Source organism: Crocodylus siamensis, chromosome 3 (assembly GCF_052110815.1).
Source record: "Crocodylus siamensis isolate JL-2025a chromosome 3, ASM5211081v1, whole genome shotgun sequence".
Taxonomy (NCBI): Eukaryota; Metazoa; Chordata; order Crocodylia; family Crocodylidae; genus Crocodylus; species Crocodylus siamensis.
The window spans coordinates 228,405,517-228,418,498 of NC_143397.1; positions in this window are offsets into that span (position 1 = coordinate 228,405,517).

Sequence of the window (12,982 nt, forward strand, 5' to 3'; positions counted from 1 at the left end):
AATTGTGGAAGACTGATTTATTGATGCTCCCCACTGACCTCATGCCTCTCAAGTACAGCCCTCCTAGCCCCCACACCACTGGCCTAGAACAAAGTAGAAGCACCAGGACCAATACCCGCTACTGTTGTTGGGGGCTAATCAGTCTGTGTTTCACTGAGTAACCATAAGACTGGTTGTCAGCTGGCTGCCCCATCCCTCAAGGTCTTGCTGTTTTCCTGAGAGAGACCACCACATTGATGTAGAACCACGTTATGCAAAACAGCACCCAAGTAGACCCTGAAAGACACTGAATGGTTTTTTTTTTGAGTCCCACAGACAAAGTGTAACCAACAGTTGCAACTTTGGATTTTTTCTGGCATGTCTCCAGGTGCCATTTGGCAGAAAACCTATGTATGAGCACTGCTGTAGGTAAGATGCAGTGGGAAATGGGAGTTTTCCCTAGTAAACCTCTCCCCCCTACTCCCTCTCTCTCTCAATGGTCAGTGCTGGGTTGTGAGCAGCTGCACAGCTTCTGGCCCTGAGTAGGGGAAAGGCTTTAGATAGGTCCCTCAGTGTCTTCCTTGTCTGCAGACTCTGCAATAGAGTGTGGGAGGTCCAGTTGTGGAACCCAAGATGCTGGATCCAGGATGTTTGGCCAGAGACATATGTGTGGACAAGACTAATGAAAAGAGGACCAAAGGGGATGCTCAATGTGCAGGGCTGTAATGGAAAGGTTGATGACAGCTTTCATTTGCATTGCCGTGGCACTTGGATGAGCCATCCAGGTCCATGAATATTCTGCAAAAGTCTAAGAATGGGGTCTCCAGATGGCCACCTGCTGTTGATGGAAGTCACCCTCTCTGCTACAGAGCTGTTACAGTCACAGTGCCAAGACAAGGAGTTTATGCACACAGTCAAAGATTGCTTGGGATCTAGCCAGCATCAGCACAATCTTCCATGGGGAGACTGTTGCCCTCCTGGGCAAGAATGCTGGGGCAGGCTGCCGTCCACCCTCCCTGGCATGGAGAGTCTCATTATAGGGACTCCTCCTTGGGGTGACATGCCTGAGAACCCCATGGAGGGCAGGCCCTGGATGGCAGTCTTGGGGGAACATTTCACACCACTCACTGATTGGGAGATGCTGGGGAGCAAGAAGTGGGGGTTGGAACAGGAGATCTAGAATGTGGGAGATGCAGACCCTTGGTCTAAGAAGCCAAAAATGCATCCAGTAGGGGCCACATCTGGGAGCACCAGTGCATGAGGGGAGGGGGACCAAGCTGCCCAAGACCTGCTGCCATTCACCTTCCAGGGCCACCTACACCTGGCCACTGGTAGTCACTGTACCCCAAAGAGGTTCCAAACCAGTCCTGGAGGGTCCCAGGAGCACTTAAAAGGGGGTGGAGGGTTGCGGGGTACAAGGCCCACCAGCCCAGGTCACTCCAGGCCTGGGGACCACTGTGAGGAAGCAGCACAACCTCTGTGAGGATAAGCAGCCCCCTAGGCTCTGGTCCAAGTTCCAGAGTGGGCAACACTCCACAGTTTTTCTTTAGTATGCACATGCAAAGTTTAGCAGCTGCAACATTTAATTAAGCCAAGGGGCACCAGTCTTGCATAAGGCATTCCCACACTAAAAGTTTGTCAGCTTCAATATTTGATTAAAATGAGGCACATCTCTTCCTCGCATTTTTCCCATATCCCGTGTCTGGCTCTGGGGGAGTGTAACAGGGGGACAATTGCTGGCCCCTATTATGTATGGGAATGCAGTGTTTGCCAGACTCTTCACTTCCCAATATTGAGCCTTGTGCAGAGTCCACACCCCACTAGAAGACCTACCTCAAGCCAGCTGGGATCAGGTCACCTCCAGGGATACCAACCAGGATTCTGAAGTAAAGCAGACCCATCATGGTGGGGAAAACCCTTACCTCCACCTGGCAGTCAGAGTATGCAGCTTCTAATTTAATGGGACATCCCCCAACACACACAAACACAGAACCTGGCTGTTAGGTGCACACAGGCACATGCGCATAGAAAACCCAGGTGTCTGACACACCCACTTGACAGGCACAGGGTATACTGGGTGGACACATACAGGATGGCCAGATGATGGCTCATGGCTATGAGAATGCATGCCATGATGAGCCACTGCAGCATCAGGTCCAAGTAGGTGGTAATGGTGTCCCCACCAGCCAATCAGGGGTGGCTTGGCTATTTGGCTGTGCTTGGGAGTCTTCAGCAGCCCAAGGAGCCCATGGGGCATGCTGGGAGGTGTCTGAGAGCAGTCCCCACTTCCCTGCTGAGCTCAATCCATGCAGGCAGGCTTTAAGATAAGGGGCTTCAATGCACCCTCATTCTCCAGCACAGGCTGGGCAAACCCCAGACCATAGTTCCCACTGCTGCTTTCACCCCCTCCCATCATGCAGGCAGCACCAGAGTTGGGGCAGGGGGGAAGGTGAGGAGGGAGGCTGCAGACAGGCATCCTCTCTCTGCTGGATTGGCTCCAAAGTGGAGCTTGATCCCCACAAAGTGGAGCTTGACCAAACAGCGAACATCTGTTGGGTTGAAATGGGGGAGATTGTTGTAACAAATGGTGCTTTCTGTGAAGCTCCATAAGTCACAGTGGGGAGCTCTACATCTGTCAGTACCCAGAATTAAAATAGGATGTACAAAAAAGTATAGGAGAAAAATATTGTTTCAGTGACAGTAATTTTAAGTGTGAACAAGAGAGCAAGTAACGTTTCAGATAAAATTGTGATTTTTATTCCGGTGGTGGCATTCCTTAAAACCAGAAACACCTAATTCTTCAAGTAAAAATTCAACTTTAAAAAATAAATTATCAGCTGTATTAAATATGCTATCCACATAATTAAAAAATCCAATGGCTCGTTTCTTCTTAAAAAAAAAACCAAACTACTCCCACACCAATATACAGACACTCAATATAGATATAATGGAAAGAGGAAGTTACACTGAAACACTTAATACCAAAGTTGAGATAACAGCCATGAGTTTTGTCATGAGGAAAAAAAGAACCCAATGCTGGTGCTGGCCTCAGCTGGCAGCAGCAGCAGCTTGCTGTCATCCAGTGCACAGATCCAGAGGCACACATCTCCTGGGAGGGCTAAGGGGCTGTGCCAGTCTCCACCCAGGGGGTGCAGGCTCCTGGAACTGTATGTGGAATGACAGGATGCTGCCACTGCTGGCTGGGGCCAGTGCCAGCACCCAAGTCTGGCACAGCCCCGCAGCCCTCCCAGAGTAAGTGGATCCCTCGATCTGTGTGCAGGATGACAGCATGCTGCTGCTGGCTGTGGCTAGTGCTAGCATTGGGTTCTTCCTTGTGCTCTTCATGGGCTGCACCGGGAAGACTTGGGTGCTGGCACTGGCCCCAGCTGGCAGCAGCAGCATGTTATCAGCTGTATGCTCCACATCTGGTGAGTGCGGAGCTTTAAAAAAAAAAGCCCCACATTCACCAGCTGCAGAAGTGGCACCTGGGACCTCTGGGTGCTTGTGGCAGAGCCTCTGCACACAGTACAGGACAGCAGGGGCCAACGGGGATGCCCCCCCCCCAAGCACCCATGTGACAGCATCGCATTGGTGCAGCACATCTTGGCAGGGCACCTTGGGGCTGAGAGGTGCCAGGCTCTGGCTGACTACTGGAGACACCCCAGGTCCCAGACAGTGTGCAGTGCCCTGCTGAGCCACGCTGCACCTACACCATGAGGCGGTGGCGGTGGCGGTGGCGGTGCCAGGCAGGGGGTTGGGGAGTGATCCATGCTGCCCACCACTGCCCCATGCCGCATGGGAGGGCTCTGCCATGAGCGCCTGGAGCCTCTGGGCATTCATGGCAGAGTCCCCCTGTCAGCATGGGGCAGTGGGAGGCAGTGGAGATTCCCCCCGCCCCGGCCTGGCATGCGCGCAGCTGCTGCTCCATGGTGCAGATGCAGCACGGCTCAGCAACGCACTGCATGCTGTCTGGGAGCTGGGGAGGCTCCAGCAGACTGCTAGAGCTTCTGGTTCAATCCCCAGCTCTCTGATCATTCCCCCAGCTCTTCCCAGGGGATGCAGGCCCCTGATCTGCATGTGGGGTTTCAGCAGGCTGGTGCTGCCAGCTGGGGAAATAGCCCAGACCTGCCACCATCCCCAGCTGGCAGTGGCAGCCTGCTTTCATCCCACATCATCTGGAGGCGTGTGCCCCTCGGGAAGAGCTGGGGAAAATATTGGGGAGCTGGGAAATTGAACCAGGAGCTAGGGGAATGTTCAGGGACCTGAATATTCCCCCAGCAACCAGCTTAATTCCCCAACCCCTGGTTGAATTCCCCAGCACTGCAGTTGGAAGGGACCTCAGGGAAAGATTGTTATCACTGGCCAGTGACCAGCTACAAATGTCAATATCAGAGCAGTTGTTCCTCCTCTTTCTCCCTCTTTCCCTGAAAGCCTGTCTCCAAAACACCTGAAACACTTTGGAAACATCTGAATCATTTCAGAAAATTTCCAAAACATTTCAGATGGCCAGTTTCATTCCAGAGCTGTTTCAGAGCCTTGCGTTTCATTTCAGATTCAGTGTTTTGACCACTGAAACGTCTAAATCCAAAACTAAACAGAACAGCCGCCAAAATTTTGCACAACCCTATTAAACACATCTCAGGTAGATTCAGACTCACTATGCTCTCAGACTTCACTTGTACATTGGAGGCAAAACGAAGAGCCACAACAACTAAGAAGAAAGTCACACCTCTAGAAATATTATTTTTGCTAAATTTTCATATTGGAAAATTAGTTGGGGTAATAATCCTGTTCGTTTTTTCTGACATTAATGCCTTGTCAAAGTATAATTATGTTGCATCAAAAAGAAAAATATTAGATGTCTGAGATAAGTAATAGGGACTTAATAATCACTCTAGTTTTTTATTCCCCCGCCAATCTTCATGTAATGATGACAGTCTGTTTTACTTTTCCTTGGTGAGAAAGATATGTTATTCTAATATCACACAGCATAGCTGCCTGTTCTATTAACATCTGATGACAAAGTATTAGTTTGACATTCAGTATAGCATTTATCCTAATTTGACAGCAAAGCAACATTAGCTTGACATTGCATTTACCGAATATGACTATTTTTCATTTTACACTGTATGTTTACCAAACTATCATTCCTATTGGAAAATTAAAAACATAAAATGGCCTTTAGCCCTCAATTCTGTTTGAATGCCCCAGACTCCTTTAAAAGTCAATATTGACATCCTTAATACATTATAACAGAACTTTGTGTCATGGCAACAAGAGGTAATACATTTGTTTTATGTTTGAAATTTGCCATGGTCATTTCCACAATAATAGCTATTTTACTTATCAGCTGTCCATTTCTGAATATCTTTTGTAATTTCCAGTCATCTTGCTGGAGTTAATAAAGCAAGAAAAACTGGGTGGATGCCTAAAAAGGATAACATAACCTCAATATGCACGCAATATTTATGCAAGACAGTGTAATGATAAGTGAAGCATACAAAGAGCATGGCATGAAATAGAAACCTTGAAAAGTTTTCACTTTCCAAAATATCCAGTCAGGAGTAAAATTTTTGCTATAGAAGCTAGAGCAGATGCACATGGTAGATTATGTTGACGCCTACCAATTTTTCATAAAGAACTAAATAGAAACATACTTGAATCATTAAGGGGTTAATTCAGAAACTGAACTGAAAGGGGGAAAATGTTCCTAGGACACTGATGTTAAGTGCAATTGAATTGTTATTACTGATTAATCAGATTTTGAAAAGAAATATTGACATACTGGTCAAACTACAAGATGCAACTTTGTACACAATTAAAACTTTGTTCCCTTAACACTGCCAAACTCCTTTAAAGTGATGAGTATTTTTCCACTGAAATAAATGTGGGCTGCATTGGCCCCCTCACAGCTTTGAAGAGGTCAAGATTCCTAAATGAACAAAACAGATTGTTGCTAAGAAAAAGATAAGTATGTTATTGTACATGCTGTACTTGTGTAGCGGAATACAGTTGTGGTTGTACCAAGATATTTATCGCTTTAAAAAGCCTCACAACAAATCTTAAAAATTACCATTTAGCTGCAATATAGAAAATAAAGCCAAATTCTGATACCCTTCTTCACATTGTGTTCTATTTTCCTACTCTGAAAGTTTCCCATTTCAAGGAGATCATTGATGCTAAAGTATAGCTCTGCCTTAAATTTATGAGAATCTGCCTCAGAATGCATTAATAGAATATACCATAAGGGTCCCATAGTATGTCTATAAATATGGTAAACAGTGGATGCATCTACACATGCATTTGCCCAGGCCCAGTTTTGGGTGTAAAGTGCCCAGTAAGTGTTTCTGGGCAGGTGTCTATATATGCAGGGACTAGGGAGCAGATTTGCTGCTCTCAGCACCAAACTTCATGCAGCCCTGCAATGAGTCCCTGCTGCCACCGTGGGGAGCTCCAGGCTCTGGCTGCAGCTGCAAAGAGCCAGCATCCCTCTTCAAAAGCCAGCCCCAATCACTGCTCTTTGGCCAGCCACTTCCCTGCCCAGGAGCAGCATGCTCACTGTAGGGGCCACATGTGGCAGCTCTCTCTTTGCCCACTCTGCCTCCCCATGCTATAGCTGCTCCAGCCCCTGCCCCTGGCAGTGACAATCAGTGCCCTGGGCTCCTGCTCAGTGCTGTGCTGCCCTGCTGGCCTGCCACACCAATTACCGCTTAGCCCATGACCTTCTTGCCCCACCTGGCTCCCCCCGACACAGCAATTGCCTGCCTGGCTACAATATGCCATCCCACAGCCACCACCACACAGCTGCCACCAGCAGAGATGCCAATGAGTGGTTTCAGGATTGCACCACCAGGACTACCAGCTCCCTCTTGGGCCTCCAGCACCACCACCTCTTAGTCTACAGTGCCAGCCAGGACTGGTGGTGGCATGTCATCCAGCATGCCTGGGACATCAAGTGGCTGGATGCTTTCCACATGATCCATGTCACCTTCTGGGACCTTGTAAAGAAGCTCCAGCCCCACCTGGAATGGCAGGACATGGGCATGAGGGAGGGTTGCCCTGCTCAAAGTGGACACAGCTACCAGCATCTGGCTAGTCAGCCACCTGTTTGGTATGGGCAAGGCCACGACTGGGGAGGCCAACCTGTCTCCCATCTCCCTGAATGATATGGGGTGAAAACCCAGGGGCCTGAGGCCAAAGGGGGGGCAGGGGCTGGGTCCAGGATAGGGGTAGGAGCTGGGGTAGGGAGGCTTCTCCCTCCAGGGAGGGGCTTACCATGTGGGTGGGGCTTGAATGCCTGTCACCTTAGGTTGGTCCCCGTGGGTGGCAAGAATGTGGCTCCTGGTGGTGTCCTGGGGTACAGAGGCCCCCTCTTGGAGGGAGCTGGGGCTGCTGCCAGCTGGTGGTGCCTAATGAGCTAGGCTGAGCCAATGGAGTTGGTGAGGCAGGTGCTGGCCTGGGCTTCCAGAGCTGCTCAATGACATTGGGGGAAGGGAGCACAGTGGTGGGATGGGCTCCTGGTGTGTTGAGGGGCCGTCTCCCAGTGACACATCACTGTGGGTATCAGGCCTCAGTGGAGGTTCAGGCAGGCCACCCATGCTGGAAGAAAAGGTATGGCTGCAGCCATGGTCCTGTGGCACAAGGATGTTATCCAGTTGATGATGCATAAAGGGCATGGACTTGTGGGCAGCCCCCAGCGGCTGGTTTTGGTCAGTGACCATGATCCACTGTCTCTGCAAGGTGTTGATCTTTATGCAGCACTGACAGACTGACTGGTTGTGCCCATGCATCTGCACTCAGCCTGACAGCCACTCAAATATGCACTTCGGAGCATCTGCTCCATGCAACCTGGCTGAGGACCTCTGCCTCACCCCACAGTACTGCAAGGTCCACAGTCTCCTCTTGGGACCAGTTGGGGCCCTGGGAAGCAAAGTGTGGCATCATGAGCCAGCATGGCTCCTATAACAGCTCACGGGTCCTCCTTTTGGCAGTCCCAAGTGCTGGTGAGCCTTGTCAGCTGCCTGCACCACCCAGTGCAGGGGCATGGTATGGGACAGACAGGGGCATAGGGCTGCAGTACCAAGCAACAGATGCTGGGTCCATGCAGGATGCTGTAGATAGCCTGGTGCCAGCTGGAACTGGATCCAGTGGCCAGAAGCTGGCTGCAGGTGACCCAGAGCTGTCCCTAGGAGGGTGTGGGGCCCAGGGCAAATCAGCCTGCATGGGGCCCATGGGACTCCCGCAAAGGGAGGGCATGGACTGGGGCATAATTAAAAAAACCCTAAAATTAACCTATCACAATCAGTGTCACACTGCCTGCATTCTGAAATTCACCTTCCTGGACTTCCTTGCAGCAAACTCTGCTATCAGAGCATGGTAATCCAGATTTGATGTTACTTCCTTCTCAATGGACAGAATGGCAAGTCCACCCAGCCTCTCTTGAGACATAGTTGTCCTTAGGTAGTTCTTAATCATTTTAATTTGGAAAAGCTTTGCTTCCCTGAAGCCACTGTGACTGGGATTCTCAGCAAAATCCTGTATGCAATTGCTATCTCTGGAAAGGTATTATCGAGTGACTTAAGAAACTGAAGGAATTGAAGTACAGTACTTGTTCTTTCAGGGATGAATTCTCATAGCACCTGATGCTCTGAGAAAATGTCCACACTGTGAATATCATGAGATTCTCCATCAGACAATGCAGTGGGCAAATCTATGCACTGCTTTCTCACGTCATCTTCTGTCATTTCTCTGAGTTCCTTCACATCATACAGAAAACTGAAATTGTCAGCGTACCCTTGCATACCCTTTGTTCAAATAGTGTTATCAGTGACACGAGAGCCTGATCCACGATGACCAGAAAGGAATCGGTTTCAAACACTTTCTTGGGTGAATTCTCCAGCTCCTCCTTACTTCTTTCATGTCACATATCATTCTCTGAATTTAGGTTCAACACCCATTTCAGATGCTATTTCTGTTGCTGTATTCTTGGCTGAGGCAAATCCCTGAGCCCTACAATCACCAATATGGAGACCAAGTCCATCCAGTGCAGCTATGAGAGAATCTGACAGTCCTTGCCCACTTTTGTCTTGAACCAGAAGAAAGTCAATACAATTCTCCCTTACCTTCACTTTTTCAGAAGTCACATCAACATAACAAAGCACAAGGGTAACTGCTCTTGGTGACTGAGATTAGGGGTACAGTCAAAAATGAAAGTATTTTTCAGTCTTCACCTTTTCAAGAATTTTTTCTTCACCTGCAATGTCATCATCAAGATTAGCTCATTTTGAATACAAGGCCCAAGATAATATTCATGGATTTCTTCATTTTTAATGTGTTGGACATTATAAAATCAAATGTAGCTATCATCTCAATTAATCCAAGAAAGTTGCTATTGCTATGTCCATAAAACCTTGCTTTTGTTCCACAAAATGCTACGGTATGCTCAGCTAGGTACTGCACAACTGCTATGATACGTGTCAACACTGATTGCCAATGTTTCTTTTCTTTGTTTATTTCTTGTAGTGTGCACTCATCTATTGTCTTCATTGCAGACAATCTTCTCTTTATTTCAATCCATTTTGTTGAGTTTACAATATACTCATTGGATAATTCATGAGATCACAATCTGTCATTGAGATGTTTCTGTTGCTCTGTGGGGTCAGGCCAACTCTCAGGATCTCGATATTGCACTGTTAGGAGGGTGTGACACAATTGCACATATACAAAACACATAAATCAATTAGGTGCATACACACATACTACCAACTCCGGCACATACACATCCAAACCAGCCTAGGCACATGCATACCTATCACCAATTCAAGCACATACACTATACACCCCAGAAGTGAGACAAAAAATCAATTGTCCATACCTGCACACTCAGTACACACACACAGATCACTAATTCATACTTCATGCACACAATGACATATATATATACACACACACACACACTTACCAGTTCACACACATACAACCCACCTACACATACACACAAGTAAGTTCCTAACTTGGATGGTACAGTATGTATGTGTGTGCTTGGGTACCAGGATACTTGGGGGAAGGTTAAGGTGAGAGAGAGAGAGAGAGAGAGAGAGACTTAAAGTGTAGGTAGTGAAAGGTGCCAGAACCAGGATTAGAACTGGTGGACTAGAGGGAAGCTGGCTGAAGAACTGAGGCTTGAGTTTACTTAAGGTCAAGTCACCCCAGGGTTATTTGAGGTCACTGGTGCAAGAGGAAAAGCCTGGTGGCAAGGAGGAGACAGCCAGGAAACAGACAAAAACCCAGCTCAGGGTTTCAAAACAACAGGTTTATTAAACGGACAATACACTACACAGCCCCATGAAGTTATTGGTTCCCACACGCACAAGTACTCAGCAAGAAAAAGAGACTCAGTGGAAAGGTTGGAGTCCAGGTAGGGAAGAGAAACAGAGTCCAAGTCTTTGACTGAAGAGGGGATGGGGGTGATAGCTACCTATCCAGGCTGGAAAGGGGTCTTTGTCCAGTAGGTGTTGTCCAGAGGGGAGTCGCCGGTGGGGCCTCTGGGTGGATAGGTGGTGTGGCAGACTGCCTCTGATCTCCTATGGGAAGGTCTGTCCAGGCAATGTCAGTCTTGTCCCAGAGGGTTCCAGGTGTTCTTACTGAGCATGTGTAGCTTGGCACAATGGTGGGTTACCTCATCTTTTGTTTCTTGAATATTGAGGGTGTTTCCAATGATTGGGTCATTTGTCCAGGTATTGGTGTTGATGGTTCAGTCATTCAGAGGGAGCTATTTTCAGACCTACTGCCATTGTCTTTCAAGCACCCTCATTCATTCCCCATTCATTCAGGAACCAAGTTACATAGGAGGGGTAGTATGAGTCACAGGTTTCACAACCTGGCATGGGGATAAGATGGAGGCTTGACATTACAAGATGGAAATTTGACATGACTAACTTATATAGGCCTAAAACAGTAATCACACAATATAAAAACAGTAAAAAAATACAAACATAATAATTATAGCTTATAAAACAGTGGATATCTATATCAAAATAGCAGGGCACTTATTTGCAAAGAGGGGAGAGAAAAATAAAACTTACTACCTAAAATAAAATGCTAAAGCTTATCCTACATCTTAGCTTACTTATACTTATCTATGGGGAATAGGGAGGGAGAGAAAAAGTCAGAAATGTATGGGGAAGGGGAAGGAATGAATTTTAAAATAAATTAAAAAAGAAAAACTGGGGGTTTTGCTACATTTCCAGGCATTGCAGCCTCCCTTTATTAATTTGTGTGCCGTTTTTGAGAAGTACAATTTGCTGCAGAAGCAAAAAGCTGCCTCAGCTGTTTTTTGAGTATACCAGCCAATTTCTTTCAACCATTTCTCCATTTGGCAAACTCCGTGTGCACAAGTCTTCTGAAAAGTGTCGATTGTCATCGTTCTTTGGAAAAACATAGTCATTACCAGTTATTTTCACAGGCCCTGTCTCCACTAAAATGTCTATTGTCTTGTTGTCGAGGAAATCTGGCCAATTTGCTGGATCATACACAGCTTCAGGGGCAATAGTGTTGTCAGATTTTTCTATGTTAACAGCCTGTGCACATTTTGCACTATTGTCCTCTTCCTCAGCCTTGATACAATTACTGGAGTCCACTAATTCAGCATTTTCCTCACTAGTCAAAATGATTTTAGAAACCATAAACTCTTCTAGCAAATCCTTCAGTGCCTTATCCATTCCTGCTCTCCTTTTTTTCTGTCTTTTTTCCACAGCTGAGCTATATTTTCTCCATTTGTCTCTGTCCCTGCTAATGCTAGCCATTGTGTGCTACTGATAGGGCCGTAGCCCTGTATATATCCTACTGTATGGGAAGGAGTGAAGCTAGGGCTGGTGGGGAGGGACAGGCACTTTTGGCTGTGGGCAAGACAGCCATGAGCAGCTCATCTGGGGGGTCACAACTCCTATGTTCACCTCAGGAGGCACAGGGGGTGCATGCCCCTGGATCCGCACAGGGTAAGGTAGGATGCCACTTTGGGCTGGGGCCAGACTCTTCCCAGCAGAAACAGGGGCAGAACTATGGTCAGGGAGGGCTGTGGCAATCTTTCTGTTCCAGGTCCCCCTAGGTAAAAGCAGGCCCTCCCCTTGAATTGCCTGCAACAACTTTCTTGACATGGGATTTCATGAGTCCTTCCAGGGATGGCCCTCACGTGACCTCAGGTGCTTCCAGGCCTGCCAGGTGCCTGTAGCAACCTACATAGCTGGACAGTGTGGCTCTGGCAATGCAGTGCCAGGGAGCAGCACTGGGGTGTGAGAAGGCTTCTGCAGCTGCCCTGTCCTGGGGGATTCAGTGGCCAGCAGTGGCCATAGGCTGTCAGAAAGTGCCCCAGGGCCCCAGAATCCCCACAGGATTTTAAGGGCTTGGAGCTTGGGCAGGCAAAAAGCCAGCCCAGCCCTGAGGTAGGAGAGTCTCCTGGGCCCAGGACTCTGGGGCTATCCTGAGGCTAGCCCCTAGTGGTGGGCCTTATGATGGAAATTTGCTCCCAGACAGTATCTACACATGTACTACTATGCAGTAAGCAATTGCAAGGAAGTTTGCTACTTGTATTTACAGGTAGCAAACTTACTTGAGATTAGAGCAATTTACTGTGCAGTAAATGTCTGCCCATGTAGACACAGACACTTACTGCACAATAAATTGAACTAATCTTGAGTAAAGTGTCTCATTTACATGTGTTCAGAGTAATTCATTTCTCTCTGAGTTTCCTATTCACTCATCTATCTTGAGGAAAACTCCCCATGAATGCCGTATTTTCACCTATCTCTTTAAACATTTCTTCCAATAATTCAAGTCATTCTCAGAACCCCTTCAATTTAAGCATTTCAACACCTAAATGTTAGGAGCCTATCCACAGGAGAGTGATCCAAACCATCAAGGTTAGGTCCCTAGGATCGCTGTACGGCTAATAGATACAGACACATACCTTCAGAAGAGTGTTCCAGAATGACTCAGTCCTCAACAC